The sequence below is a fragment of the Rhinolophus sinicus genome, chromosome 17 (genome assembly GCF_057876585.1).
Source record: "Rhinolophus sinicus isolate RSI-liver-muscle chromosome 17, RSI-T2T, whole genome shotgun sequence".
NCBI classification, from domain to species: Eukaryota; Metazoa; Chordata; class Mammalia; order Chiroptera; family Rhinolophidae; genus Rhinolophus; species Rhinolophus sinicus.
Window position 1 is genome coordinate 64,417,257 of NC_142517.1, and position 26,445 is coordinate 64,443,701.

At 42.8% G+C, this 26,445-nt stretch overlaps 1 protein-coding gene and 1 long non-coding RNA gene across 3 annotated transcripts in view; one reads left to right on the plus strand and one right to left on the minus strand.

Moving 5' to 3' along the window:
• The window catches only part of ARHGAP31 (Rho GTPase activating protein 31), a 103,309-nt gene that overhangs the window by 62,942 nt on the left and 13,922 nt on the right, over window positions 1-26,445 (minus strand). The gene's annotated exons all lie outside the window — the stretch shown is intronic.
• LOC148754808 (uncharacterized) overlaps window positions 5,709-26,445 on the plus strand; it is a 33,681-nt gene continuing 12,944 nt past the window's right edge. The window contains exon 1 of the long non-coding RNA XR_016019863.1: window positions 5,709-5,918. This is a non-coding gene — a long non-coding RNA (uncharacterized LOC148754808). The remainder of the gene's footprint in view (window positions 5,919-26,445) is intronic.

The window sequence follows — 26,445 nt, forward strand, 5'->3', positions numbered from 1 at the left end:
ATGGCAACCTTATTTCTGAGTCCATCTCCCAGTCTTTGCTGCCTCCGGCTCTGCAACAGTGTTCCCTTTAAGCCTTATACTCACAGAGCCACAAGCACTATTCCCTGTCTCCTATTTGCCCTGTTGGCCAACCCTAGGCCTCTCCATGGGACATCTCTCACGATTTAGCTCCCTCCAACATGAGGAGGACCTGAGGAAGGGGTAAGGTAGCAGCAGGTCTGGATGTGTCAGGAAGGCAGAATCCTCAATGGCTCAGAGGCATCTGGATGTCCAAAAGTGTCTGTGGACTCCTCTCCCTGTAGAGAGAAGGGGTAGCTAATTGCCTGAGGTGGTCTCTGGGAGAAAAGGGAGAGAGAGCCTGGATGATGCCAGTCCTGGTATCTAATCAGGATTTCTCTTCCCATGGGTTTGTCTTCTACACCCAACTCTGCATATTCCCACCTCCTGGTGGCCTTTCCCCTTGGCTACCAAGTATATTTTTAATTGTATGAGTGTGTGGATGGGTGGGGGTATCTTTACAGCACTCTTTTATAAAAGGAGGGAGCAAGACCAGGGTATCTCTGAGTTTAGTGAGTATAAATTTTTGGAGTACCACCTTCCCCTTTTCCTTAGAACATTAATTGCACACCAGGCCTTGGGTTAAGTATCTCATTTATTTACTTCATTCAGTCCATTCAACTCTGCAAGCCAAGTAATAACGATCCCATTTTAGAGATTAGTTTGCATGTCATGAAGCTAGTATTTAAGCTGAGTCTCTCTGACCCTGAATCCCACTCTTAACCAGCCTATTACTCTGCTCCTTTTTTCAGAATTCAGCCTGGCACCTACAAGGTACTCGATAACAATTTCCTGAATGAATGCATGCTTGAATGCATAAATGAATGTAACTAGACCTGAGGAGTCACACTTAACCTCTGTAGACTCACCTGACAATGGTCATCAGGAGAATGATTTGTCATGATGTGTCTATATATTTTTGATTTTGAAAATTCATCAAAGTTAATTTGTAATCCAATACTTCATGACTGCTAATTTCATTACAATATTTTGTGTATTTGTTTTTAAATGAAAATGTTTTGGTTGAAGTTCCCATGTTCCATTGATCTTGATGCTCCTACTTATATTTTGCATTTATTACAGTGCTTTGGGGGAACATATTCCCTGTGTAATTCAGGATTCATCTGACTTTCTGGGAAATTATCTTTATGGGATTCTCAAATCATAGCCTCTGGCTGGTCCCTGCCTTTTTCAGAACTTTACTGAAACATGCTCTGACCTTCAATTTTATGTGAACCATCAGTAACTAATGCTCTCTGCATAGCTTTGAGTATTCCATTGAGAAATTTATTTTTCTTTTGATCTTGATGTACATTTGGTATTAATTTTTTTCTTGGTGTGTTTCCATTTACACATGAATGACCTCAGTCTGTTTTTAGAAGAGTACTGCTAGAGCTAGATAAAGATGAGGGCTTATTAGCAGAAAAATCCTTGAAGTTGTTGGCCTAGGATAGAACTACTTTTTCAAAGCACATAGAGCCATACTACACATTCTATTATACACACACACACACACACACACACACACACACACACACACAGAGTCATAGGAAATCAGGCTGTGAAACATAGAGACTCTACTATGAGGAATGTGACAATGAATATAAAAAAGTAAAACAATCAACATCATAAGAAAGTGGTGGGGACCAGGCTGTGCTAAACTGTGCTATGTGGGTTCTGGTATGGTTTAGATCAACATTCCAGGAGTGCCCAGAACTCTTAAGTCTCATGTCATAAAGTGAGAGAACATCTGGGAGACCCCTGAGAGGTAGCAGATTTCTGGTTATTACAGTGATGGGTTTTTCAACTGAGATACGTGCTTGGACAAGCATTAGCATATTAAGAGAAGAGCAAGGCAGCACAATAAATATGGGATTGTCTCAGATATTCTTGGCCATATGGTCAACAAAATTAAACTACTCCAGAGAAAGTCTCTTAAATTCCTCCTGGAGACTGCAGCTTTGGCTTGTGTACAGAAACAATATCCACACCCATGATGAGAACGAGGCTGGGTACCTCACATCCGCGAGTTTTGATCTAATCCTCACAATATCCTGTAAGGTAAGCATTATCGTTCTAATTTCCAGAGGAGGAACATGAGTCCCTTGTGACAAGAAAGAGGTCCCTTGTCACATCACATAGCTGGTCAGTGGTCTGGGCTCTGTGCTGATGGGGTCAAATGACGCCAATTTTCATAGACACTGGAGCTATTCCTCTAATTACTGTCTGAAGTCACTAAATCCCACTGGAATTGTATATGGCATTAGGGAGCAATGCCCTTGGAGAGCTTTGTGGATCTCCAAATTTGGGGATATCACTAGAACACTTAATGTATAGGATAAAATGAGGAGAACAAGTCACCTTAAGAGATGGCCACTGGCTCTGGAGTAGAAAGGCACTGAGACTCCCAAAGAAGAACTTTGTGGAGAAGAGCTTGAGGTCCACTACTTAGGCAGCAATACGTACGATGCACTTCTTTTGCCGGCTAAATTATTCATTTCTACACACCAGACCCTCAACATACACCATAAAAGTGTGGCTCAGCAAAGTTAGAAATGACTACATGACATGTATCTCATTGTGATTTTAATTTGCATTTCTCTAGTGGTTAATGATGGTGAACATCTTTTCATATGCTTATCCATCGATATGTTCCCTTCAGTGAAATGTTTGCTCATGTCTTTGGCCCATTTCCTAATTGGATCGTTTTTCGTTTTTTTTGTTACTGCTAAAGTTTAAGAGTTCTTGATACATTCTATATATAGTCCTTTGTCATATACGTAGTTAGCAAATATTTTCTCCCCTTCTGTAGGTTGTCTTTTTACCTCTTAACCAGGGTCTTCTGTAGAGAAAAGGTTTTTAATTTTGATGAGTTCCAATTGATCAACTTTTTCCTTTTATAAATCGTGCTTTTGGTGTCCAGTCTGAGAGTTCTTTGCCTAGTCCCAGATCCCAAAGATTTTCTTTAAATGTTTTTCTAAAAGTTTTATAGTTTTGCATTTTACATCTAAGTCCACGATCCATTTGTAGTTAACTTTTTATAAGGTTTAGGTCGAGGTTCATTGTTTGGCCTGTGACTACTCTAGCACCATTTTTTGAAAAAGCTATCCTTCCTACATTGCACTGTTTTTGTACCTTTGTCAAAAATCAGTTGGGTGTACTTGCATGGGGCTATTCCCGGTTCTCTATTCTGTTCCATTGGTGTGTGTCCATCTCTCCGCCAGTACCACACTGCTGTTATGGTGTAGCTCTGTACAAGGCCTTAACATTGGGTAGACTGAGTCTTCCCATTTTCTTCTTCTTCTAGCTATTTGAGAGCCTTCCATACACATTTTAGAAAAAGCTTGTCTATGTAAAAAACAAAACAAAACAACAACAACAATCTGGCTGAGATTTTGATAGGAATTGCATTAAGCCTGTAAGTTAATTTAAGGGGAAACTGACATCTTTTCTATGTTGAGTTTATAAGATCTTTTGATTTGTTCCTTCTCCATTCCCATAACTACCATCCAAAGAAGAATGTCATTAGTTCACGTCTGAATTACTTGACCAACCTTATAATTCACATTTTCATTGCGGTCTTCTGTTGTCCCCATTCATCCTGCATATTGCTGCCAAAATAATGAACCTCAAGCACTTCTCCACAAAGTTCTTGTTTGGGAGTCTCAGTGGCTTTGTACTCCAGACCCAGGCCCAGGTTTACCATCTTCTTCAAACTCCCCAACTTCCACTTCTCATTCACTCTTGATGTACCCAATAATTCATGACTCTGGACCTTTCTCTGTTTGCTGTGTGTTCTTCTCCCTCCACACCCTTCTCCTCCTGCATCCGTCTTCCCAATTCCTATCCCACTTGCAGTGCCACCAGCGCCACCTGAGAAGGACACATTTCCCCAGAGGTCCCCAGCCCTTTTCTGGCCTGGTCACCTGTCCTCCCACTACCCCACCTGTCCTGGAGGGGATTTTGCTTCCACTTTGAGGGTCAGGGTTAGGGTTCTTGAAAACCTGACTTGCCTCTGGCAATGTCGTAAGTGGTAGTCAGTACCTACATGGTATTACAAGTGCTATTTTTTAAAGGACTTTTATGTACATTATCTCCTATGATTCTTGTAATTTTTAGATGCTAGACATTTTCTCAATTTTCATGACAAACCTGAGCACAGAGAGGTTAAGTAACCTGCCCCAAGTCGTACAGCCAAAAAGTGAAAAAAAAAATGATACAAACCTAAGGTTTCTGCTTCCTATTCCAGTTTAGTATTACATAGAGAAGTAGACCACAGTGAAATTACAGTCTGCATAGACTTTTGTTGGTTGGTCTTTGAGCCTAACCACCATTTTAGACTTTTTTTTCTCCATGGGAAAATGCATTTCAAATTCCAAGCCACCAATGTACAAGTGTTCCTCTGGAACATAACTCATTTTTGATTTGGGGAATGTCTCTATAGTCTCTCCACCAAAGGTTTCATTTTTATTGATTCCATTATTAGACAGGTTGGGACCCAAAGGAGGGATTAAAAACAAAGGCTTTGGAGTCAGGCGTGGGTGTATCACTTATTAAAGGTAACCTTAAACAAATTATTTAACCTTTTTGAGCTTCTGTTTCCTCCTCTGCAAAGTGAGGGCACCATTTTATATATAAGATCACTGTAAGAATTAAATGAATACGGCAGGCATATAAAGTGCCGACTGTGGTGCTTGGTACGGAGTCTGTCTGCAGTAATGTGCAATTTTGTTGTTTTAAGGGGGGAGTCAGGCTGACAACAACTTGGAATACGTTCCCTTTGGCCAGGGGTGGCCCTTGTTTATCCTATTGTACAGGTGAAATTATTATTATTATTTTTTTAACTTTCAGAAACTATTTCCCATCGACTTTATTTCCATTTTGTTTAAGAGTTAGTGGAAGTTATTAATAGCACACTCTGTCACTTTTAAGGTGACCCAATATGTATAATAAATTATATGGTCACCCTACCTACAGATGGCTGGCTGGCAGGGCCCAGGAATTGTGACTTCAGGGGATCACACAGGCCCAAGGCCGAACCTCTCTAATTATAGGAAAGTCTGGCCTTTGTCAAGAACATCTCACCAGGGAGCTGAGAGCTACTGTTTGGATGTTTCCAGAAGCAGTGTCTGGGTTCCGTTGAGGGTCTAAAGCCAGGAAGAGAGCTTGCAGGGTTTAGGGAGCTCAGCCAAAGGAACCAACAGTCACGCAAGTGTCTGGTCAGCCAGGAGTCCTGCCAAAGAGCCAGGCCACAGGGCAGGAGCCAGGACACAGGCTGGAGAGGGGGCCAAGATGGCAAGCCAAACAGGAGGTGAGGGTGAGCCAGGAGACGAGGTGCCAGGGACACCAGTATGGGAGGTCAGCAAGGTGCCGGAAGGGCAATGGGACTCTGTGCATAGGAGGGGGTCTGGGCAGCAGTCCCCCCATGGTATCTGGCTCCATCCTTCCTCATCTTTAAGGGGGTTGAGGCACTGTCTAGAGCACATCCGGGTTGCACCCTCCACGATGCCACACATGTGCCAGCATTGATCAGCGACTCTGAGAAGACTACTGGTGATGACAAGGACCGGGCAGAATGTGGGTGGTGCCACTGCCACCTCCGGAGGCTGTGTTCCCTCCATCTGCACGTGTCAGTGTCATGTTCAGTACTAACTAGAATTGGAAGCTGATTTCACCTTTGCCTTAGTACTAACTTAACTTCTCACAAAGTAACTGTCATAAAACACTTCTCATAAGTGAGGTGTAGTGATCGAAAGCCCTATTAATCAAGAGGCACGCTGGCAAAAAGAAAGAAGCAACAGGATGAGAGTCTGAACTAGGTTCTCTCCTGGTTCTGCTTCTTGGTGACGCTGAACCTTAAGGTAAGTCACTTCACCTCCCTGAGCTCTTTTTCCTCAGCTGTCAGTGGCGATAATAATTGTTGTGAAGGTAAACAGAATACGCGTATGCAAGCATTAGACTGTGGAGTGCTACTACATAGATATAAGCCAGACAATAGCTCCAAGAAAATAGTAAGGTAGTAGTATTTTCTAAAACAAACATTTCTCATTTTTATTCAGAAAGAAGCTCAGAAAAATAACATTATTATTTTTAAAATAATATAGCTGGGGTAAATGTAAGAAATTCGAGTATATTAGAATCAGGACAACGGCAAACGCTAAAGAAAGGCTCCCTGACATACTTCTTGAATATGTTAGTGGCAGTTGCTAACGTTATTTCCTTCTGGATCATACAACAGTTAGAAAACATAAATATCTTCCCAAAAGTTTAGGACAGATATGGGGATCATAGGCCCATACTAGAATATTAATATTAATGGAAATTCAGAGTCCCCTTTTGAAGAAGGAAGGACAATCTTTTTTTTTCAACAACCTCTCCTGGTTTGAACAAGAATGCTGAGGTGGGCTGTGTTTCCAACAGATGGAACACACAGCACCTTTGATCAAGGCAGCCTAGTGTTACAGAAAAAGTGTGGGCTCTGGAATCCGACGAGCCTGGGCTCTTTTCCAAGCAGGCCCTTACTGCTTCTCTATGACTTTTGGCAAGTTACTCAGCCTCACCCGGCCTCAGTGCTCTCACTTAGAAAATGAAGATTAAGTTGCCATAATAATTGAATTAAATAATGCCTGCCACACTTCAACTGTAGTGCCTGGCACAAAGGAGGGGGCTAGTAAATGGAGTTTCTCATTGTCCCTATGAAAGCACCTTGACCTCTGCCTTGCACTGTCAGGACATCGGGGACAAAAACAATGGCAATTACTGCAACTAGTCAATGTGGGTGAGCAGTGAAACAAGGCTGCCAAGAAAGCTAACGCAGCCCAGGCCTTGTGAATGGAAGCAGAGGGTCTGGAACTTGTGTGTGTGTGTGTGTGTGTGTGTGTGTGAGAGAGAGAGAGAGAGAGAGAGAGAGAGAGAGAGAGAGAGAGAGAGAGAGAGAGAGAGAGAGACGGAATTCTACATGCATTCAGCTGTGGTTAGACTACATCTGTAGCTCTGGGTGTAGCTTGTGGAAACTCATCTTAAAATACAGGGAATCCAGAGGAAGCTAAAGAGGAGGCCAGCGGGCCTGAACGCTCCTTCACTTGCAGAGTGGTTGGAGGAACTGGGGGGTTAACCTGGCAGAGAGAAGTCTTAGGACAAAGTCAGAACTGTTTCCAAATGGTTGAAGGGTTTCATGTAGAAGTAGGTGAAAACATAGTCTTTGTGGCTCTAGAAGGCAAATCAGAACCCACAGATAGAAATGACTTAGCGCTGTTTGGCTCAACAGCAGGAAGGACTCCCCTCAGCCGAGTGGTGCTCTTCACAGAGGGGCATGTCACCACAAGCAACCTGGCTCTAGTCTTCCTGCCCTGGGTGGGGTGAGATTAGCTGCCCAGTGAGGTCCCTTCTGAGTCAAGGAACGCTTAATAGAGCCCTGTTATTTTAATCCTGGTATACATTTTTTATTCCTTATTAAATCACATTTTATAAATCTCAGTTTCTTCAAAATGGTTAACCAAGGTGATTGTGCCTGAAGACATATTAAAAGCCAGAGGAAACAGTGACTAGGTTAGAGCTGTTTTCCTTTTGTCATTAGATTCAGAATGCTTTTGACAATTTTCATTCCATTCTAGAATTAACGAATGCTTACTAAAGTTCCCAGTACCTTCCCTGACTACTCTTCCCACCCTCAAAATCCAACCTGGAATCAAAGAGTCCTACTTATTAGTGCTTTGTCCAAAAGTTAAAATATTTTTTAAAGTCTAAAGATAGTAAACATAACTTTCCCTAACCGCTTCCATTTTTATTTTTTCCTCTCAAATTGTCCTGAAGTTCAGAACATATTTGTGCAGAAATACTATACACACACATAGAAGGAAACTGATTAAAAGGCTGATATTATCTTCTTTTCTTTCCAAATACAACCATGTAAATTACATATTTATCTCGTCTCAAGCATGGAACACTACAGAAATGTGATTCAGTGCTCAAATAATGTTCAATTTTTCAGCATGCGGACCCTGGAGCTATAGGAGATTTGGGGACCCTAAGGTCTTAGCCAAGTGGCCCTTGGATTCATTTGACCAAGGGCAGACCATCAGAAGTGGATATTTGAAACATGTCAGCAGTTTCAGAGGAGCACCCCACGACATTTTATTCTGAAAAATTACAAACAACCTCACTCCCACCACCGGCCGTGCCACATCCTAAGGAATGTGCAGCCTGGTGGGTCTGAAGGACCCATTGATAAGCAGAGCAGCTTTAATGTGCCCTGGTGAGGCAAGCATTTGACAGCGGAGATTATTTTTGATGCTTTCAAAGGCGCGCACTTTATATATGTATTGCACGTATAGAGCATAGGTCTGTTTCCATGCCTGGCATGTATACATGACTGTCTATTTAAAAGCATTTCAAAGCTCATTTAGTAATGGCTTCTGCTAAGTGCTTTGGGGTGAAAGATAAAGAGATAAAGAGGCAAGTCCTCTCCTCACAGAACATAGGATGCCCTTTTTGACAGACACTTCCAGACTATCTCCATCTTCCTCATTTGACAGATGAGGTAACTGGGATTTCAAGAGGGGAGATGACTGGCTTTAGGTTTGTCAAAAAGTTAGGCCTAGAACCCAGGTTTCTCAATTCTAAAACTAGAGTTTATTATGTGATGGTGGAAAGAAAATATCCACACTGCAAACCACAAAACAGTTCTAAAGACTGGCAAAGTCACGAGGGGCTGGGAGCCTGGTTTTTATCCCAGCAAAGGAAGGCACACCCTGCCCCATTTTTTGGGCTGCTGCAACACACACCATGGGGGTGCTCACACTGGGTCACAGAACATTCCATCCTGGCATGGAATGCAAGATGGCTGGTCATTCCTATGAAGCCAGCAGGCTGAGGTGCTGGTATCAACGTTGCCTGCAAAGAGTAGAAGTAGCCATACCATGCTCCACCCCTGGTGCAGCCCTCATTCTCTGTAACTGCTGTTTCAATCCACTAAGGATATGAAGAGGCAAATGAGAAAATATACAAACCCCATTTTCTCCATATCCCCCATGTGTGGCTCTTAATCTTGAGCCTGGTCTGCCCTTTTCTTGAAGCCTCTGACCACATACTAATTGGGGCAATTCGATCAATTCAAATAATCAGTCAATTGAATGGAAATATCTACCACACCAGTTGGTTTTGTGAAGTTGCTGATGATAGTGGAAATGCCGCTCTACTTAGACATAGCCTCACTCTCCTCTCCACTGTGACTTCATCAGCGTCTCTGTTTACCCAGGCAGGGTCTTCCTTTACCCGTTTCTCAGCACCAGTGGGGACCCACATGACGAGGCTTGGCTAACACTGCGGTGGGGACACTACACACACGGCCTCTCAATACACTCATGGTTCAGTCACAGAACAGTCCAACCTTTCACTGGCCACTGTGGAATGAGCGCGAACTCTGTGAGCGGGCACGCAGGGCATCCTCTGTCCCAGAGCCAAGTTCTGTTTCCAAGTTCCCCACTGTAACCTTGGATACGGCTGGATGGGGGTGGGAAGTTCTGTGAGGGGCCTTTGTCTGTCACTGGAGCCTCTCTAGAAGGAGGGTGTGGATAACTGGGTTTCGGGGCTGGCCAAGAAGGAGGGGAAAAAACTGGAAAGAGGGAACAGAACTGCTACAGGCCCACCAGGAAACGATCCAGGCCAGGCCAGGCCAGGTCCACTGCAATAAGCTCTCCAGGTTTTCTAGCTCCCCTCCCAGGCCTCTTGAACGTTTCCTTTCAGCGGCTCCCACTCACACAGGCTGCAAGGACTTCACAAGGGGAGACCCGGGGCCTGCAGTGTTTACACCGCACATGCATGTGTTTCTGATCCTGCAATGGCACCACCAGGCAACCCTGGGTGACTTGATATAGGCTATGTTGACAGGTGGTTCCGGAGCAGAAGCAGCAGAGAAAGATGATAGTGGTGACTGTCTGCCACCTCGATCTAAAAGGCAGTAAAATGGCAGGGACCCTCACAGTCTCCAGCTCAGTGTAGCCTTCGGGGACTCTACCCGCTGGACTCACTTATATCCTCAGACAGATTTCCTTCCTGTAGGATTCTTAGATTCCTTCCAAGGGACGTGAGGTGGCAACATGATCGTGTCATGAAGGCCCACCACGGGTGATTTAATTGTCCAGTAGATATTTCTTGGAAGAATAATAACAATTATTATTTTTCCAGAAGCTATCATTTAAAGCATCTGTTATATGCGAGACGCCTACTTACATGATTTCATTTCTTCTCCCCAAGAATCCTGAAAAGGCTATTACTATCCCCTTTAATAAATGAGAACACAGAGGTTGCAAGGTTAAGGCTGCACAGCTAGGGAGGGGCAGCTTTCAAACCTAGGTCTGTTGGACCCCAAAGCTTGTATCTTTATAATAATAAATACAGATGGGAACGTAGTGAGCAAACACTGCATTCAATTTTTAAACATTTTATAAATTTCTTTATGCAGTACAAAATGCATTTAATTTTGAGTATCATTTCTCATCTCTGAGGGCACACTCATTGTTCTGATTACAGCAGACCAGAAGCATACTCTGTCCAAAGTGTGATGTGGCTGACAAGGGCACTGAACTATCTCAGGCTGCATTACCACAAGTACAGTCTAGAAAGAAAGAGAACACCACTCTGCATGCCTCACTTGATGCCTGGAATATTATGTCCTGTTCTTGGGAACACAGTGTAAGAGGGACACAGGCAAACTGGGACATATTCATTAGAGTCTGACCTTGAAGGCCAGTGGACCCTAAACAAAGTCCTATGCAGAAAAATTAAGGAACTGAGGTCATTTGGCTTGGAGAAGAGTTGGAATTTCTAGAGGCATGGAGGAGTTGGGGTGGTTGGGGAGGAGAAGGGATATAATAGATATCTTTCAAGTTTGAAATGCTGTTCAGAAGAAGAATGCCAGTCTCTAATGTGATGGTAATGAAAGTCCTACATAGTCATAAAACTAGTATAAGGATACCGTTAACTGCTCAACAGACGGAAGGGCTTTCCAGTACGTGGAACTGTTCACAGATGGAATAGTTTGCTTTGTGAGGTACTGAGTTTCCCATCACTGGACATATAGAAATAGAGACAGGACTTGGTGTTCTTGTGATAGAACAGAGTCAAACATCAAGACTCCACGACCTTTAAAGTCCCTTCCAACCCCCCCAAATCCCATAATTCATCAGATTTTTCTCAGATTCTATATTTCTCCTTCCTAGTATCTCTTGCATTTAATGTGCTGCATACTTGGTAGACTTTACATTTTTCCTTCACTGGAATTAATTCTATTTTAAAATACTCCAAAATTCAGTTAATCATTGATGGTTTTATGAAGTTTCTTTGAAGAATTTTTGTTGTTGTTCTTGATATTTTTGATCAGCCAAACATTTATCCTAGATTTCTACTATGGGACATTTAAAGCAAATCTCTTGTCCATGGGGGAGGACAATTTATTTCTATGAACACGTTTCTAAATTTCCCTACCTAGTAACCAAATACTGTCATCATTTCCTCTTCTTAAATGGAACAGTAGCAAGATGGATTCCTTCGGTTTCTCCTACCCTGGAATGTTGAATTAACTTGTGTTGGCCACAGCACTGTATATACATTCAATTCAGTTCATTCATTCACTCGATAAATATTGGTGGAGTGTTCGATATTGTTGTAGGCACTGGGGAAACAGCAGAGAATAACAGAAAATTATCTGCGCCTGGGAAGCTGCTGCCTTTTAATGGAGGAGACAGACTGTAAGCAAGATAAAAAAGTAAATATATATACAGGAGAAACTAAATATACATTAGATGGTGACTGGTACGAAAGAATAAAGCAGGAAGAAGTGTGTGACAGGGGTAGGGGAAAGAAAGAGGATGTTTCCATTGAAATAGGGTGGGCCAAGTCCCTTTACATTTTATTTAAATAGTGGGAGCTCCACAAAGATGACAGTTGAGTTTAAAGCCTCGAAGGAAGTAGAAGGAAGTAAGCAAGCAAGCGAGTGAGTAGGGTCAGTACCTGTCAGAGCACCCCAGGCAGAGCCATCAGCAGATGCAAATGCTGAGGGCCTAGCAACAGGTGTGACCCGAAGAAGTAAAAACAGGCCTCTGCACACAGGATCTTGAAGCGGAAAGAACACATCTGCACCCAAAACAATAGGCAGTCAACTGCCAAGTGCTAAGTTGTATATAGATCAGATCAATGAAAAACTTATCTTCTTTAGTTGTACTGGACCAGCCATTGTTCCCCAAAAAACACCTTGCATGTTCCCACCTCCAGGTCTCTGACTGTCCACCACGCAGGCCAGAGAGCTCTTCCCACACTTCTTGAGCATCAGATCTTAAGCAATCTTCCAAGTCCAGCCCAAACTTGTCCTCCCTCACGGAGCTCTTCCTGACCACCCAGCACACAGCGGCTCCTCAGTCTGAACCTAAAGAGTAGCAGGCCTCACCCTCGGCCTGCTGAATCAGAATCTTCTCAAGACCCATGGGTGATCTGTGTGCCCACTAAAGTTTGAGGAGCTCCAAGCAACTCATCTTCAAATGTGGCTGTATGCTGTAAAACTGTGGGCAGCCTTTAACAGTACAATGCCTAGTTCCACCGTTACAGATTCTGATCTAACCAGTATGAACTGAGTGGGTACTGAGGTTTTTTTCAAAACTTCCCAGGTGATTCTAATATGCGACAACAGTTTGAGAATTACTGGTAGCTCCTCTCTCGTTTCCCTCAAATTCCCCTCCCCACTGTTTTTCCCTAGCTGGCAAACAGCCTGCAGTCAGGCCTGGTCATTTTGTTCCTGAGGTCATTTTTTCTTCGGCATGTGGCAGCAGGAGAAGAGCTTTCCCTCCTTTCTTGTCCCCTGACTCTAGGACCCTGCACAGGGCCTCATGGAGGCCATCGTGGAGTGCAGACAGACAGTAGGAGTGAGAGGACTTACAGCAGATTCCCCACCCAGCAGTGTGGCCTTATGGTAGGCCACCCTTGCACAAGCCACTTAACTTCCTTCTCTGTAAAGGGAGAAAAACTATCTCTCCCATCTGCCACAAGGTCACAGGGTCTTGGGGAAGATCAACAGAGGTCATATGTGGAAGTGTTTTTAAAAGAGTAGAGTATTAATGTGCATGAAAGCTGGCATGGCTTTCTGTCCAGTAGTCCTGGAGTATTTGTTTCAAACTAAAAAATATTGCTTTCCCCTACTTCCCAAATCTAAGCAAGAATTTTAAGCAAAAGGGATGACTATGCCTGTGTACTGTCTATGTTGACACAGGTACGAGGCAGCCACAACAGCACAACTAAAGACACTCATGAAAGAGGACTTCCAAAACTGCTTCAGAAAGTGGCAAGAACAATGGGATAAGTGTGTTCGAAGTGAAAGGGGGTACTTTGAGGGGGATTAATGGCAATGTGCTTTTTCTGTAATAATTTTTTTTTTTAAATTTAAACATTCACTGTAGTTTTTCTATCACACCTCGTAGGTAGAATTCAATAGTTATACCTTGCTGTGCCATGGTTACCAGAAGGCAGTGATTCTCTGACTTGAGGATATTTTGATTAGCACCAAATACCCTGTGAATGTTCAATAAATACTAACCAATGAGGCTTAACTTAAGATGGTACCATGTAAGACCACACTATGCCACTATTGAAATGAGGAGGACTACTCATTGCTTACCCACACGACCTAATTTTCACCATGTAAGGAAAGGATAGCATCTTCATTTAGCCATTCTGCTGATCTGCAAACTGAAAGAGCAAAAGACTCCGGCTCATTCAAAATAGGTTCTCTGTTTTACTAAAAGGAGTAGTCCACTAAAAGTCATACTAACTGCCAAATGCCAGAAGTTAAGAACAGATACACAACTGTGCTGCCTTTTTCTAGACCAAGCGCTAGAGGTGAGAAGAGTATAGAAAGGCCCCTCTGCCAAAATACGTTTTTCCCACATCTCGCCTTAGGAATTTTTTGAGGTTCTCATATTGGCAGTTTCTTTGAATAAAGTCAAATGCTCTTCTTGTGAGGGGCAACTAGAAGGCCTTAGGACCTTGTTGTGAGCTAGATATTGAACAGAGCAACAACATCCAGAATTTTTGGAATTTGTAAGTCAATTTTAAAAGATTTGGGAGACTCACATAGGGTTACTAATTTTTTATTTTTCTCAGAGATGTTATCAACTAACAATAAGAACTGTTATCATATCATAATAGAATGGACAGTTCAAGATAAAGTTATAAAGAATATAATCTCAATAAAGGACTGTTCTTTTCAAGAAATGACAGCTGTAATCTTAAAATTGTGATGATATATACAGATAAATATTTTCCTATGGCTCTGCATATGTGAACCACTCTACTAGACAGCAAGGAGGATTTCAAGTGGAATTGAGAATGTTTAGTGTCCTGGAGATGGGTGGAGCTAAAGAAGATGGTATATTCTAAAAAAGAGGGGAAAGAAAGAACAGAGGCAAGCTCCACAGCAATAATTTTGCCTAGGATTACATGCAGATACAGATAACAGTGCCCTCCCCTGTTGGACCTAAAGGGAACTTCATCCCTTGGTTATAAAGCAGGAATGACGGGAGCCCCACCGGTTACATCTGAAGCAAGACTGCTCACAGTGACAAAGGGTCCCTGGTGCTAACCTTTCTTTTTCACTCATGAGTGTACCGTCTCTGTCTCTTTGGGGACCCCTCTCCCCTTTTCCTGGAGGGAAGGGTAAGGATGAAGAAGAAATGTGGGAACAGTATCAACAGACTGAACATAAACTAACTCAGATACAAGGAGGGGAGAACAAAAGAACTCTCCACTGTAGACGAAGGCCATCGCAATGAAACACATCCCACCCTTTGAAAGTAAGGATGTGAGCCACAAAAGTGATATCAGTATTTTCTGTTAAAGATTAGCTTATTTTCCCTGAGAACCTGCAGCTCAGAGGACCTGCCCAAGACCATCCAGCTGGTGCGATCCAGCGCTTAGCCCCAGCCCCAGAGGGCAAGGCCAGGTCTATGCCAGCCCCCACTGGTGTTTCCATAAGCTTTCCACTCCCAATTTATAGTGTGTCACATGAGGCAATTAAAACAATTTCCATAAGTTCTGATGTATCCTCTATTTCTTCCTTTTCTGTTATGAGACAGGTTTTCCTTCTTCCTGAATGTGGTTAAAAAACAACCCCCCTGTTGATGTTCAGGGACGCCCCTCCTGTCGGTTCCTGCTCCAGGACCGGCGGGTCTGCACCTTTCACCCTGGGGCGTGAGGCCCCCATCCTCTCGCAGGTGCTGGACCAACTGGAGCTGTGGTCGGGAGTCCGAGCCTTTGGTCGCCCCTGGGGAATTCCCCACTCCTGGGAAAGTTGGGTGAGCGGAGCCTTGCGGTGATGGTGGGTGACTCAGACCCGCCCGAGCCGTTCCGGGAAGCGGCGGTAGGCGCGCGGGGGTGCAGGGCTTTCCCTGCAGCCGCAGAGTGTCTGGTTCCCGACGCCGAAAGGGGGATCAGAAACCCGTGGGCGGAGTGGCGGGAGAGGAAGCCGAGGCGCACCGGGAAGAAAGCGCGGTTGTTTCTTTTGGGAGGAATGAGATGGACGTGGCCTTGACGTTATTAAAGCTGAGGATGCCTTCGCGAGGGCATAGCGCAAGGCCAGTGCGCACCCGAGGCCGGTTAGAAAGGATTCCTGGTCTCCCTGCTGGGAGGGAGGCCGCGGGAGGGGCAGGGGCCGGGCTGGGAGTGGACACGGGAAGGGAAGGAGGAAGGGAGTGGGCAGAGTGAAGGGGGCTGGTGTCGCGGGACCCCGCCACCTGGGCCCGGTAGGGCGTAAGCCCCTTTCTCCAGCCCACTCCGGACACGAAGCCTGACGCAGGGTCCGCCCTAAACCCAGGTCCCCGAGCAAATGACAGAGGAGCAGGCTGAGGATCACCCGGCCCCTGAGCTAGAAGGCTTCGAGGGGAAGGGGGTGAAGTGAGGAGGGCTCCGCGGAGGACGAGCCCCGCCCACTCCCCTCCTCAGCTCGTCCTTCCAAGACTAGCGGTTTCTCCATCAGAGATCCCTTTGTTTTCTACGTTGGCCTCTCCGCACTATGGTGGGCGGCTGGGGAGGGAGTCGGTCGGGCAGAGCAGTAGGAGTGGAAATAAAGATGGGGTGAGGGGTGGAGGAGCTCGCGGGTGGCTGCACGGGCGGCGGCACAACTGGGACATCCAAGACGAACCCGTTTGGAACACAAGCTGACCACAATGAGAAAAGGTGCCATGAGGAGTAATGGGGTGAAAAGCTCAATCACCAGGCAAGGCAAGTTCATGAACAAAATCTTGGCTCTAAAAGCTGACGTAAGATGGTGCAGGGTTGTCACTGTGGGTTAGGCGCTGTAACTGCATTATCTCTATTTTCATTTACGGTATCTCTGTAAGATAAATAAATGCTTTTACCCCATTCCAGAGGCAAGGCCAAATCACAAAGTTAAAATTCCAGCCTGAGGTCCCAGTTCCCCAAAGCCAGGCCCCTCCCCACAAGGTTTGCTTATAGGAATCAATAACCATTACCTCCTTTTTTTTCTTGTGTAGTTCCAGTTCCTTCACCTCCAACCAAAAAAAGTCTTGACTAATAGTACACCTTTTAATCCAGTAATTTTACTTCTGGGAGTCTAGTCCAAAGAAATATTATAACAAAAGAGCCATATACATCAAAATATTCACGGTGGCCTTCTTTATACTATTAAAATATTATAATCCAAATGTCCAATAATGGGAAAGAGTAAATAAACTGGTACATTTATATGATAAAATATTACAGGGCCTTAAAATAATATGAAATGTAAGGTGTGATAACATTCTAGTTAAGTGAGAAAGCAAGACAAGAATGTGTGTGTGTGTGTATAATATATAGTCACAATTATGTGGAAAATATACATACAAAAAAAAAAAAAAAAGAAAGAAAACACCTGGAAGTAAATTACATCTTTCTCTGGTAGAATTAATGCAAGCATGTTTTCTTTCTAAAACATTTACATAGTTTCCAATTTCGCTATGAGGATAAGCATGTATCTTTCCTAATGAGGATAAGCATGTATTATTAATTAAAATATTAAAATATTTATTTCAAAAAACTTTACATATATTATATATATTTATATATATGTATTCACAAAATATGTATATACACATACACCGTGTTTCCCTGAAAATAAGACCTAGCCGGACAATCAGCTCTAATGTGCCTTTTGGAGCAAAAATTAATATAAGACCCAGTCTTATTTTACTATAATACCAGGTATAATATAATATACAATACCAGGTATAATATATAATATAACATAATATAACATAATATAATATAATACTAGGTCTTATATTAATTTTTGCTCCAAAAGATGCATTAGAGCTGATTGTCCGGCTAGGTCTTATTTTCGGGGAAATAAGGTATATGAAATTGCTACTGAACAGGATGTCACCAGGCTTGGGTGAAAGATGCATTTGAGCAATTTTGCCATTAGTTGAAAAATTTTCCATAATTTAAAAGGGTATATATTAAAGGAAATGGGGTAATTTTTATATGTCCAAAACATTAACAAAAGGGATACACATGCCTCACTGGACCAGAGGAGGGACAATTATCTGAGCTTTGGGATACACAAAAAGAAAATGATGGGAATGATCCCTTGCTGATTGGCAAGGGCATACTGATTCGTGGGTGGAAGAGAAGAGACTGGAATGGAACTTTTAATGGCAAAGGTAAGAATATGTTCATAAACATAATTACTTAACAGGTTCGTGTTTGGGCCAAGGTTGTTGATACCAGTATTTTGCACCCCAAGAAGAAGACAATTATGCTCATTTGGGGTTGGAAAATGCCTAACCCTTATTTGGGGTCGATTCCTCTTCTATAGGGAGGGAAGGGGAGAAAATCAAGAAAGCCTCATATCTACCCGCTGTGTGTTCATGGAGCTCCTTATACAGCAGAAAATACACCAAAAAGCAGGTCTCCTCTGACTTGGGAACTGTCCAGGTTTATTTGAAGATCTGGTGGAATGAAGAATACAGCAGTATCCTTCACGTAATCTAATACTAGACACTGTATGAAACAACTGGTGGGATATAAACTATGTTGAGAACCTATGTTATGGTAGAAGCTCTTGTTCTCGGATCAAAATCTAGACTCCGTGGGTGATGAATGTGGAATTTACTAAACCATACACAGAAAGCCCTTTGTTTGGGCTTAAGGATGTCTTGAGTGGTTCCCCTCCCTGATTCTTCTCCTGCCTGGGAGATCCCTTGATGATCTCATCTCTCTTGCTGGTCTCACCATGTATGGACTTTTTCGCACTTTCCCTCCCCAACTTACTGAAAGCTGTACACCTTTCCCTGGAAATAAGGTGGCGGATCCGCTAGGTTGAGGGCTAGATCTTGGACCTTCGTGGATTCAATGCCTTCCTCTAACAACACTCTAGTCTCCCAACCTCATCACTGTTTTCCAATCACTGGAATAGATTATAAGGGGACAGGAGGAACCACTCATGGTTCTTTTCAGACTTTTACAATTAAAGGCTACTAGAGCCAGGAGATAGGATGTTTCAGCACTAGGACAATATTACAAATCCTAGTAGGTTAAATGAAGAAATTGGGAGCACGATGTTTGGGTTACATATGACTTTGTATTGGTACCTACATGGAAGGTGGGAACTATCTTGCTGATATCCTGCAACTCATGGAATGCAGCGAAATGTTATCTTCTTAAAGAGTCTTATGCTACAATACGCGGTGAGTTCTTAATACCTTCCATCAAAACCAAAGAGCGCAGCAGAGAAATCATGTCATTTAAAAATTACAATAGTGGAACAGAAAGCATATCTGTTTATTGTAACTAAAATCCAAACACCAAAAATGAGCATTTATATGACACTTGGGCTCACAAAACGGAAGAACTTTCTGATCCTTCCCTTGAAAAAAGAAAAGAAAGAAAAAAACCCACTACCCTCTTAGAGACTGTTTTATAAAAATATGTGATGAAATCCAGAAGGTGCTTTTATCTCATAACACCCATACCAGAAGATTAATCTCTGTGGTCGGTGTCTCGTTCTGGTTGGGGATATGTTTGAGCCCAGCTCTGGAATCTTCTCTAGTAAGAACATCTGTTCCACAGTTGTTAATGTTTGTTTGGTATTGCCCAAAAGAAGACTGCAGAAGGGAAGAATTTTTAACAATGAGTCCCAAGATAGACTAAATCAGCAGCATTGCTTATTTTGAAAAGGCATTCTTTTTTTGGTGCAATGTGACCTGTATGTAAAAAAATAAATAAATAAATAATGGACAGGTCGTTGGATAGATGTCCATCTAATACTGGAATGTAGTTTAGCTTGTGTTTATCATTTTTCAATTTTTCTCCCCAGACATATTTGTTCATTGAATTATTACTACATTCCACACTCGCTGAGCTTGGTTTTTGAATTTTTAGACAAGAAAGTTGAACGTTTAAGTCAAAATAATTATAACTGAGAGACTGATTCTACAGTATCAATTAGGAGTTATGCAAGAATAAAAAGGTTCTAGCTGTCTTAGGAAGTCTAAATAAAATATGTAAAGAGTCTATCATCATTTGGAAATTTGCTACCTTAGCCAAAAAAAAGAGGGAAGTATCATTTCTTTAGGCTCTGTGAAACTGCACTAAATTAGTTGACCAGCAAGTGAAGACTCTCCTTATTTTTTTCTAAGTAATGTGAGGTTCAAGAAAAATCAAGCAGACCTGCATTTACAGAGTGGCAAAAATCACATTTAAGGCAAAATTCAAATTATTAGACGATATTTTTAAAACAGAGATTAGAGCATAAGCTCTCTGTCATTAGTGCTATCTTTAAATTATTCTCATTATAAGAAGTTATTATTTAAGAGTTCCAGTGGGCATAATTTAAATGGATTCTGAATCTTACCCAGTGAAAAACCATTGAGACCTAGCATTTGAAAACTTGGTAGAAACAGCTGGGTTTAGTTTCAAAGCTCCAAAATTAAATTGAAAGAGGGAAAGACCCTAATCCCTCAAACCATCTGTTCAAAGAACAGAGAAAAAAAATGATGACAGTCTTCAGCTGGGGAAACAACCTTAAATCTCTAAGTTCCTTTCCTATTCACTATTTCAGCAGATCCTCACAACATTTTTGTGTGGTCTATGAAGCAAATATTTCTATTCTTACATTACAGGTAGGGAAATCGAGGCCTCTCACTCTATGTTGCACAAAGCATCCTTTGCAAAGGCTGTTCTTCCACCTACATTGGCAGCTTCCAAAAATCTAAAGTTACTTTTTGGTACCAGCTTCCAATTCCATTCTTCCTTCCTATCCCCCTTCCTTTCTTTTCCCTGTCTCTTCTTCTTTTTCCCTTTTCCTCCCACATTCATTAGGATGCATTGGTGGTGCCAGCAGTTATTCTATGTTGCTAGTGTTCACATAAGAAGCATTTACAGCCACAAAGGTAAAAAGACTAATAACTAGTCACCGAAATCCAAGAAGTGGCATTAATGCCCTTCATAATAAATTATGACCTTCATAATAAAGCCCTTCATCGCTGCCTTATTTCCTTACTGTTTCCATTAAAAATGGAAAGTTCACATATCATATAAAACATAAAATTACATATGAGTGCTGACCTTTTTTTTTTTTTGCCAAAGAATTGACCTTGCCTGTGTATTCTGCAGGCTCTCGGTGAAATATCTTATCCCCAAACAAAATAAAACACAAAATAAAACAACACCTGGAATGCCCCAAGGAAAGGTACTGAAGCAAATCTATGGACAACAGATCTCAGCAGGGAAGTATTAGGAGGAGGTGAGGAGGGGGAATGAGAGATCAATGTTTTTGGCTGGGTGCGTGACCCTCAGACAAAAAAGTTTTTCTGATTTGCAGATTTAAGCAGCAGTGGTTTTCAAACTTACTTTTTAAAGCATGTGATGCTTTGTTCAGATAAACTTCACCTGGAAGCATAAAAGAAATACTAGCACTAAAGAAAGAAGAGTGCTCTGGCTTAAGCAGGGTGGGGGCCCCTGGAGCCCTCCCTCTAAGCCTCTCTAGTGGCGTCTGCCATGGGAAAAGCAGAGTGCAGATTTAAGGTTATTTGAACTTAAATACCCATCAAAATAAGCAGACAAGCCCAATTTCTTAGGATTAAAATACGTGTCCCCAAGCAACTATTTCAGGAAGAGCCCCTAACTCAAGCTCACTCCGATTCAGGGGGCTTTAGCGAGAAAAGGCAGCTGGTCAGGGACACCTCTCTTTCCTGGAAACCTGATTACTTACTTACCTTCAAAGCTGAGAATCTACCCAAAGCAGGACAGGGGATGTGAACATAGAAGGTCTAGGTTCCTAGGGAACTGATTGAGGTTGCTGGATTGTTGTGGGCTGTATTAAGCTTACACAGTCCTAAAATAACAATTCTGTTTAAAGAAAGTTATTCTTAAACACATATTCCTCAGCATTGCACTGGGAAATTAATCATACTTTCTATTCCTTGAGCAATTCACTAATTTCAAAGCACACTATTTTTGTGTCCATTATCTTGTCAGATCCCCACACCATGAGGCAAACTAGACAGTTATTATTGTCCCCTTTTTACAGATGAGGAAGCTGAGGCTCAGAAAGATGAAAGGAATCCCACAAGGTCACATGACACATACATAGGTCTTCTGAGTCCCTAATCCAGAGCTGTAAACATGCAGGCTATATATACAAATCGTGCGTCCTAGCAAGTACTAGGCAAAGGCCACAGATTTAGTGTTACCAGTTCCTTGTCCTTGGGGAACATCAGCGTCCTCATATACAGCACGTGTAACAATTACCTGCTTCGTCTATGTCACAGGCTTGTGAAGGACAGATGAGATGATTTGGTGCAAGTACTTTGTGAGGTGCCATCTAAGGGTTAGTTACTCCACTCTCCTCTCTCCACAATCTTGGCAGGTTCTCTGTCCTTCTATTAACTTGGACCTCACTTTTACAAACCAAAATAAAATTTGTCTCACTCTCTGTTGGTATTGTGTAAGTCTCTTATGAATGTCAGCTGGTGGTGAGAGCAGCCAGCTAGACATACTTGTAGCACAACTTCAAATTCAAGTTCTCTCTTTCTCTCTCTCAGATTCAAGGATGTCATGCAGGGTCTCTGCTCCCGCTCTCCACACAAGAATACAGGGTATGGTGAGGCCAAAAAGGAACACCAGCGGAGCCATAGATAGGGGAGTCACACCACTATATTCTCACTGGCGGCTGGGTTGGAGACACAGGAAGCAGGCTCCACACGATGCACAATCTGCATTCCGCTTCTCTGCCAACAAACCCACCCCATTTGCTAGCTGCAATCCGTGCTTCTCTGCCAGCCAACAATCCCTTGCTCACTGCAATCCACTTGCTAACCACACTTGTTAGCCACGATCCGCCACCCGCTTCTCTGCCAGCCAACCAACCAACCCCCTAGCGTAGCCACGGCAGTTATATTAGTGGCTAATTGCTCACTGGTTACAGTTGATGGCCACCCAGCCACAGTGGATGGCCATCCGATTACAGCGGATGGCCACCTAAAAACCGAGCCAGCACCTTTCCATGGGAGGCCGAGAGCCTGGAAACTGCTCTCTGGGACTCTGTCCCCACAAGGATGCACTGCAAAAGGTTTCTAAGACTGCGTTACCCTGAACCACAGGTACTGGTCATTAAGACTGTGGGTCCAGCTGATGTCTTAGGGTGGGCTTCAAGGGGTGTGTGCATGAGGGAAGCTGGTGCTCTGTGTGGTCACTACAGGCCAGGGTCTGGGGTCTTTGTCAGCCCACAGAACCTGAATTTGGTAAGTTCATCTAAGAGTGATCTGTTCTCTGCAACCAAGTTCTGAGAGCATGACTTTGTAAAGTCAAGTAGCAATTTCATCATTTTTATAGGAATTCACAATTGGGTCTAGGCTCTATGTAGATGAGGGCCTGACTCAGGAGAGGAAGTTGCAGATGACAGAAGTTGTTTGAGGAAAACAAAATCAGAGCAAAGAAAGTTGGAATAATTTAGGGAATGTGTATGCTTTTTACAAAATGAAATTAACTTCTTGTCTTTTCAAAATGTGAACATTATACATGTTCGTCATTTTAAAAAAACTTCAGACAACACAGCAAAAGAAGAGAAAAGCATCCATCCAGAGAAAGCCATTGCTAATGTTTTGAGCATATTCCTCCAGATTTTGCTTACGGATGTAGTCACCAAAATAGAATTATACTGTATATGCTGTTTTGTAAACTTTTTAATGTTGCTGGGTCTCTTTCTATACCAGTAAATATGTCATAATTTTAACCAGCTGTAGAATAAAGGATATTTTTCTCAAGCTGTGAGGTAGTCCTAGGTATCCTGTTTCTCTCCTAAAAGCACCACCACCTGAGCCTCTTCTACCCTCTCAGGGCTCCCTGAGGCTGGATGGTTCTCAGAAACACACGGACCAGCTCCAACAAGCATCCAGAACACATCACTGGGCCAGCTGCATCTTCTCAGGCAAATTACTGTACTCTCCAGGGCCCCAGGTTTTCCGAGTCTTTAATGAAGTTTAGACAGCAATTTTCTAAGATTCTTTCAGCTATAACATGACACATTAGCTTCTAGTTCATTTATCTCTGTGTTTGTCTTGGCACAAGACGATCCTGGCACTGAGGGACAAGGGCACCTTGGGAGCCCCAGCTGTGCACCCACATGATGTACTTAAAGGCCCTGAGGAACCTCTGCTGGTAGTGGATGGTTGAAGTTGGCAGGGCTGGGGGAGGCACCAGAGTGTGTGGGAGGGTTATCTTAAGGAAACAGCTCTCTTGATTTCTTTCCAATATGGCAGTTGGTGATGTCTACAATGTAGCACCAAATTCACAGCCAATCAGTACACACAGCCTTTGAGGCAATTCAGCCCTTCTTGAGCACAGGTGTCTACACTGCAGGATAATTTCAGTATCTGTTTTCCATTTAAAAATTCCTTTTGCATATATTATCTCATATAATTCTCATTCCTGTCTTTTCGATGAGGAAATTGAGATTCAGAGAGTGTGAGGATTTGCCTAACACCAGACAATTATTTGCCCCATCCCATCCCACCACACAGGCCCAAGACATCATCATCTACCCTCGATCCATCTATTCATTCAATACATATTTAAAAGCATTGTGCGAGGCGCCGGTGATAAAATGATGAACAAGGAGACATGGTTCCTGATCTCACAAAGTGGATGCAGGGTCATCAAGAGTCTAGAATGGGGCAGCAATAGGGTGGGGGTGAGAGTGGTGCATTCAGTGTGATAAGAGCAGTACTGGGAGGTACAGGGTAGAGTGGGAGCACATAGAAGAGTCACCTAGGCCTTCCTCATGGGTCAGGGAGGGTCTCCTGGTGGAGGAGACATCCAAGCTGAGACCCAAAAGAGGGCTGGGGTTGGCAAGGCCCGAAGTGGAGCTAAAGAGAGAGTGGGACAGAGAGAAGCATGGACAAACACATTGAGGCAAGAGGAACACAGCACTTTTGAGGAATTATGAGAAGTACAGTGGGGCCAGGGTAATGTAAGAGTTTAAAGGTGTAACAACGAAAAAAGTCTTCCTCCTAACCCTCCTGTCCTCAGCCTCCATTTTCCTCAACCCAGAAGCAGCTAGGGTTAATTTTCCATAGATAATCTGTGCATGTACATCAGGTGGGGAGGTGGTGTCCATTGAAGCTGCAGAGGAGGCAGGTGCCTGAGTGTGATGGGTTGGTAAACCCTCTTGGTATGTATGGAGTTGATTTTGACTTGAGGGCAATGGGAAATCATTGAAGGGTTTAGTGACACTAGTGAAAAAGATCTTCTCCAGACATTTTCTTTGTCCACCATAAGAAGCTATGGTCCTAACTGACTTCCGATCTTAGTGTAAGATATACTCAGGCTACAGCTTCTGCAAAAATACAGATGTTCAACTTCAGGATACTTTTCCTGTTTAGGCTGCTTTGCCACTCATCCTGGGTCTCTGTGGTCTGTGCCAGGTTGGCTGAAATGACCAGAGCACTGTGACTGAGATGCGATGGATATGCCAGCGTGTGGACCAAACAGCTTCTAAATGTTCCCTGCTCCCAGGCTTAACCTGGATCCTACACTCTAGCTGACAGAATAGGGATTAACCAGCTAACGTGCCTCAGAAATACTGGAAAGCAAGATATAAAGTACGTGGGCTGACAAATTCCACCCTCATCATAAGCAAAGGGAAGCAGTATTAATATTCAATAGATAACAGAAATTGTCAACAAAAATGATGCATGGCTCATACAATATATTCAACAAACACTAAATCAATTGATCTGTATTTAGATGATAAGGAACTTGTAAAAAAGGTAATATTTCTATATAAAGAAATGGTTAAATTATAGTATTTTATAGAAAGTATATATATTTGCTTGTATATACAAAGATTATCTATGGAAAATTAACACTAGCTGTTTCTGGGTTGAGGAAAACGGAGACTGAGGACAGGAGGGATAGAAGGAAGATTTTTTTTTTTTTGTTATACCCTTTAAACTCTTACATTTTGAACCACGGGAATGTGCTATCTGATTTAAAAAATAAAATTAAACTTAAAAAACTATGCATTCAGCAGAATCCATGCAGTGATTAAAAAGAGTGAGATCGAGCTGTAATTACAAAAATGGATAGTTCTCCAAGAGCTACTGCTATTTAAAACAGCACATTTCAGAACATATGTACGTTGTAACTTTATCTTTGTGGGGAAAAAAAGAAAATCATTTGATGTGTGTATTTTTTAGTATATACACAGAGAAAGGTCTCTGTGCTGTTTAGCACAGTAGCCACTAGCCATGTGTGGCTATCCAAATTTAAATTAAATACAACTTAAATTTCAGTTCCTCAGTAGCACTAGCCACATTCAAGTGCCAACGGCCACATGTAGCTGGTGGCTGCCATCTTAGACAGTGCAAAGAGCAGATTTCCCTCATTGTAGAAAGTTCTGCCAAGAGAATTGGTCTAGATGAATCCAGCCCAGGCTGTTCACTAATGAATGGGACTGCGAGGACGTGAGAAGGGACTTTGTGTATCTCCTCATTGTTTGAATTTTTTTTTTTTACAATTACTTTTATAATTTTAGAAGGAAAGAGGATGGCTTGCACCTGTGGTAGGTGTTTATTACTCATTAAAATCACATCCTGTATTTTGTCATGACTCCTGCCATCTTACTCAGGAGTCAAGGGATGGCACAGCATTGCCAGAGGAGCTATTTTGGTGAGGGGTAAAGGACATGACCATTGTCCGGAGTGAACACAAGTCTGGGAGGAGCCCCTTAGGCAGTGGCTGACTATTGTGCCAGTCTTGCTCCCTTCTGGGCCTCTGCTTTTCAGTCACAGGGGACAAAATCAGTTTGAGTGCCTGCCAGCAGGAGAAGCAGAGCCGCAGTATTTT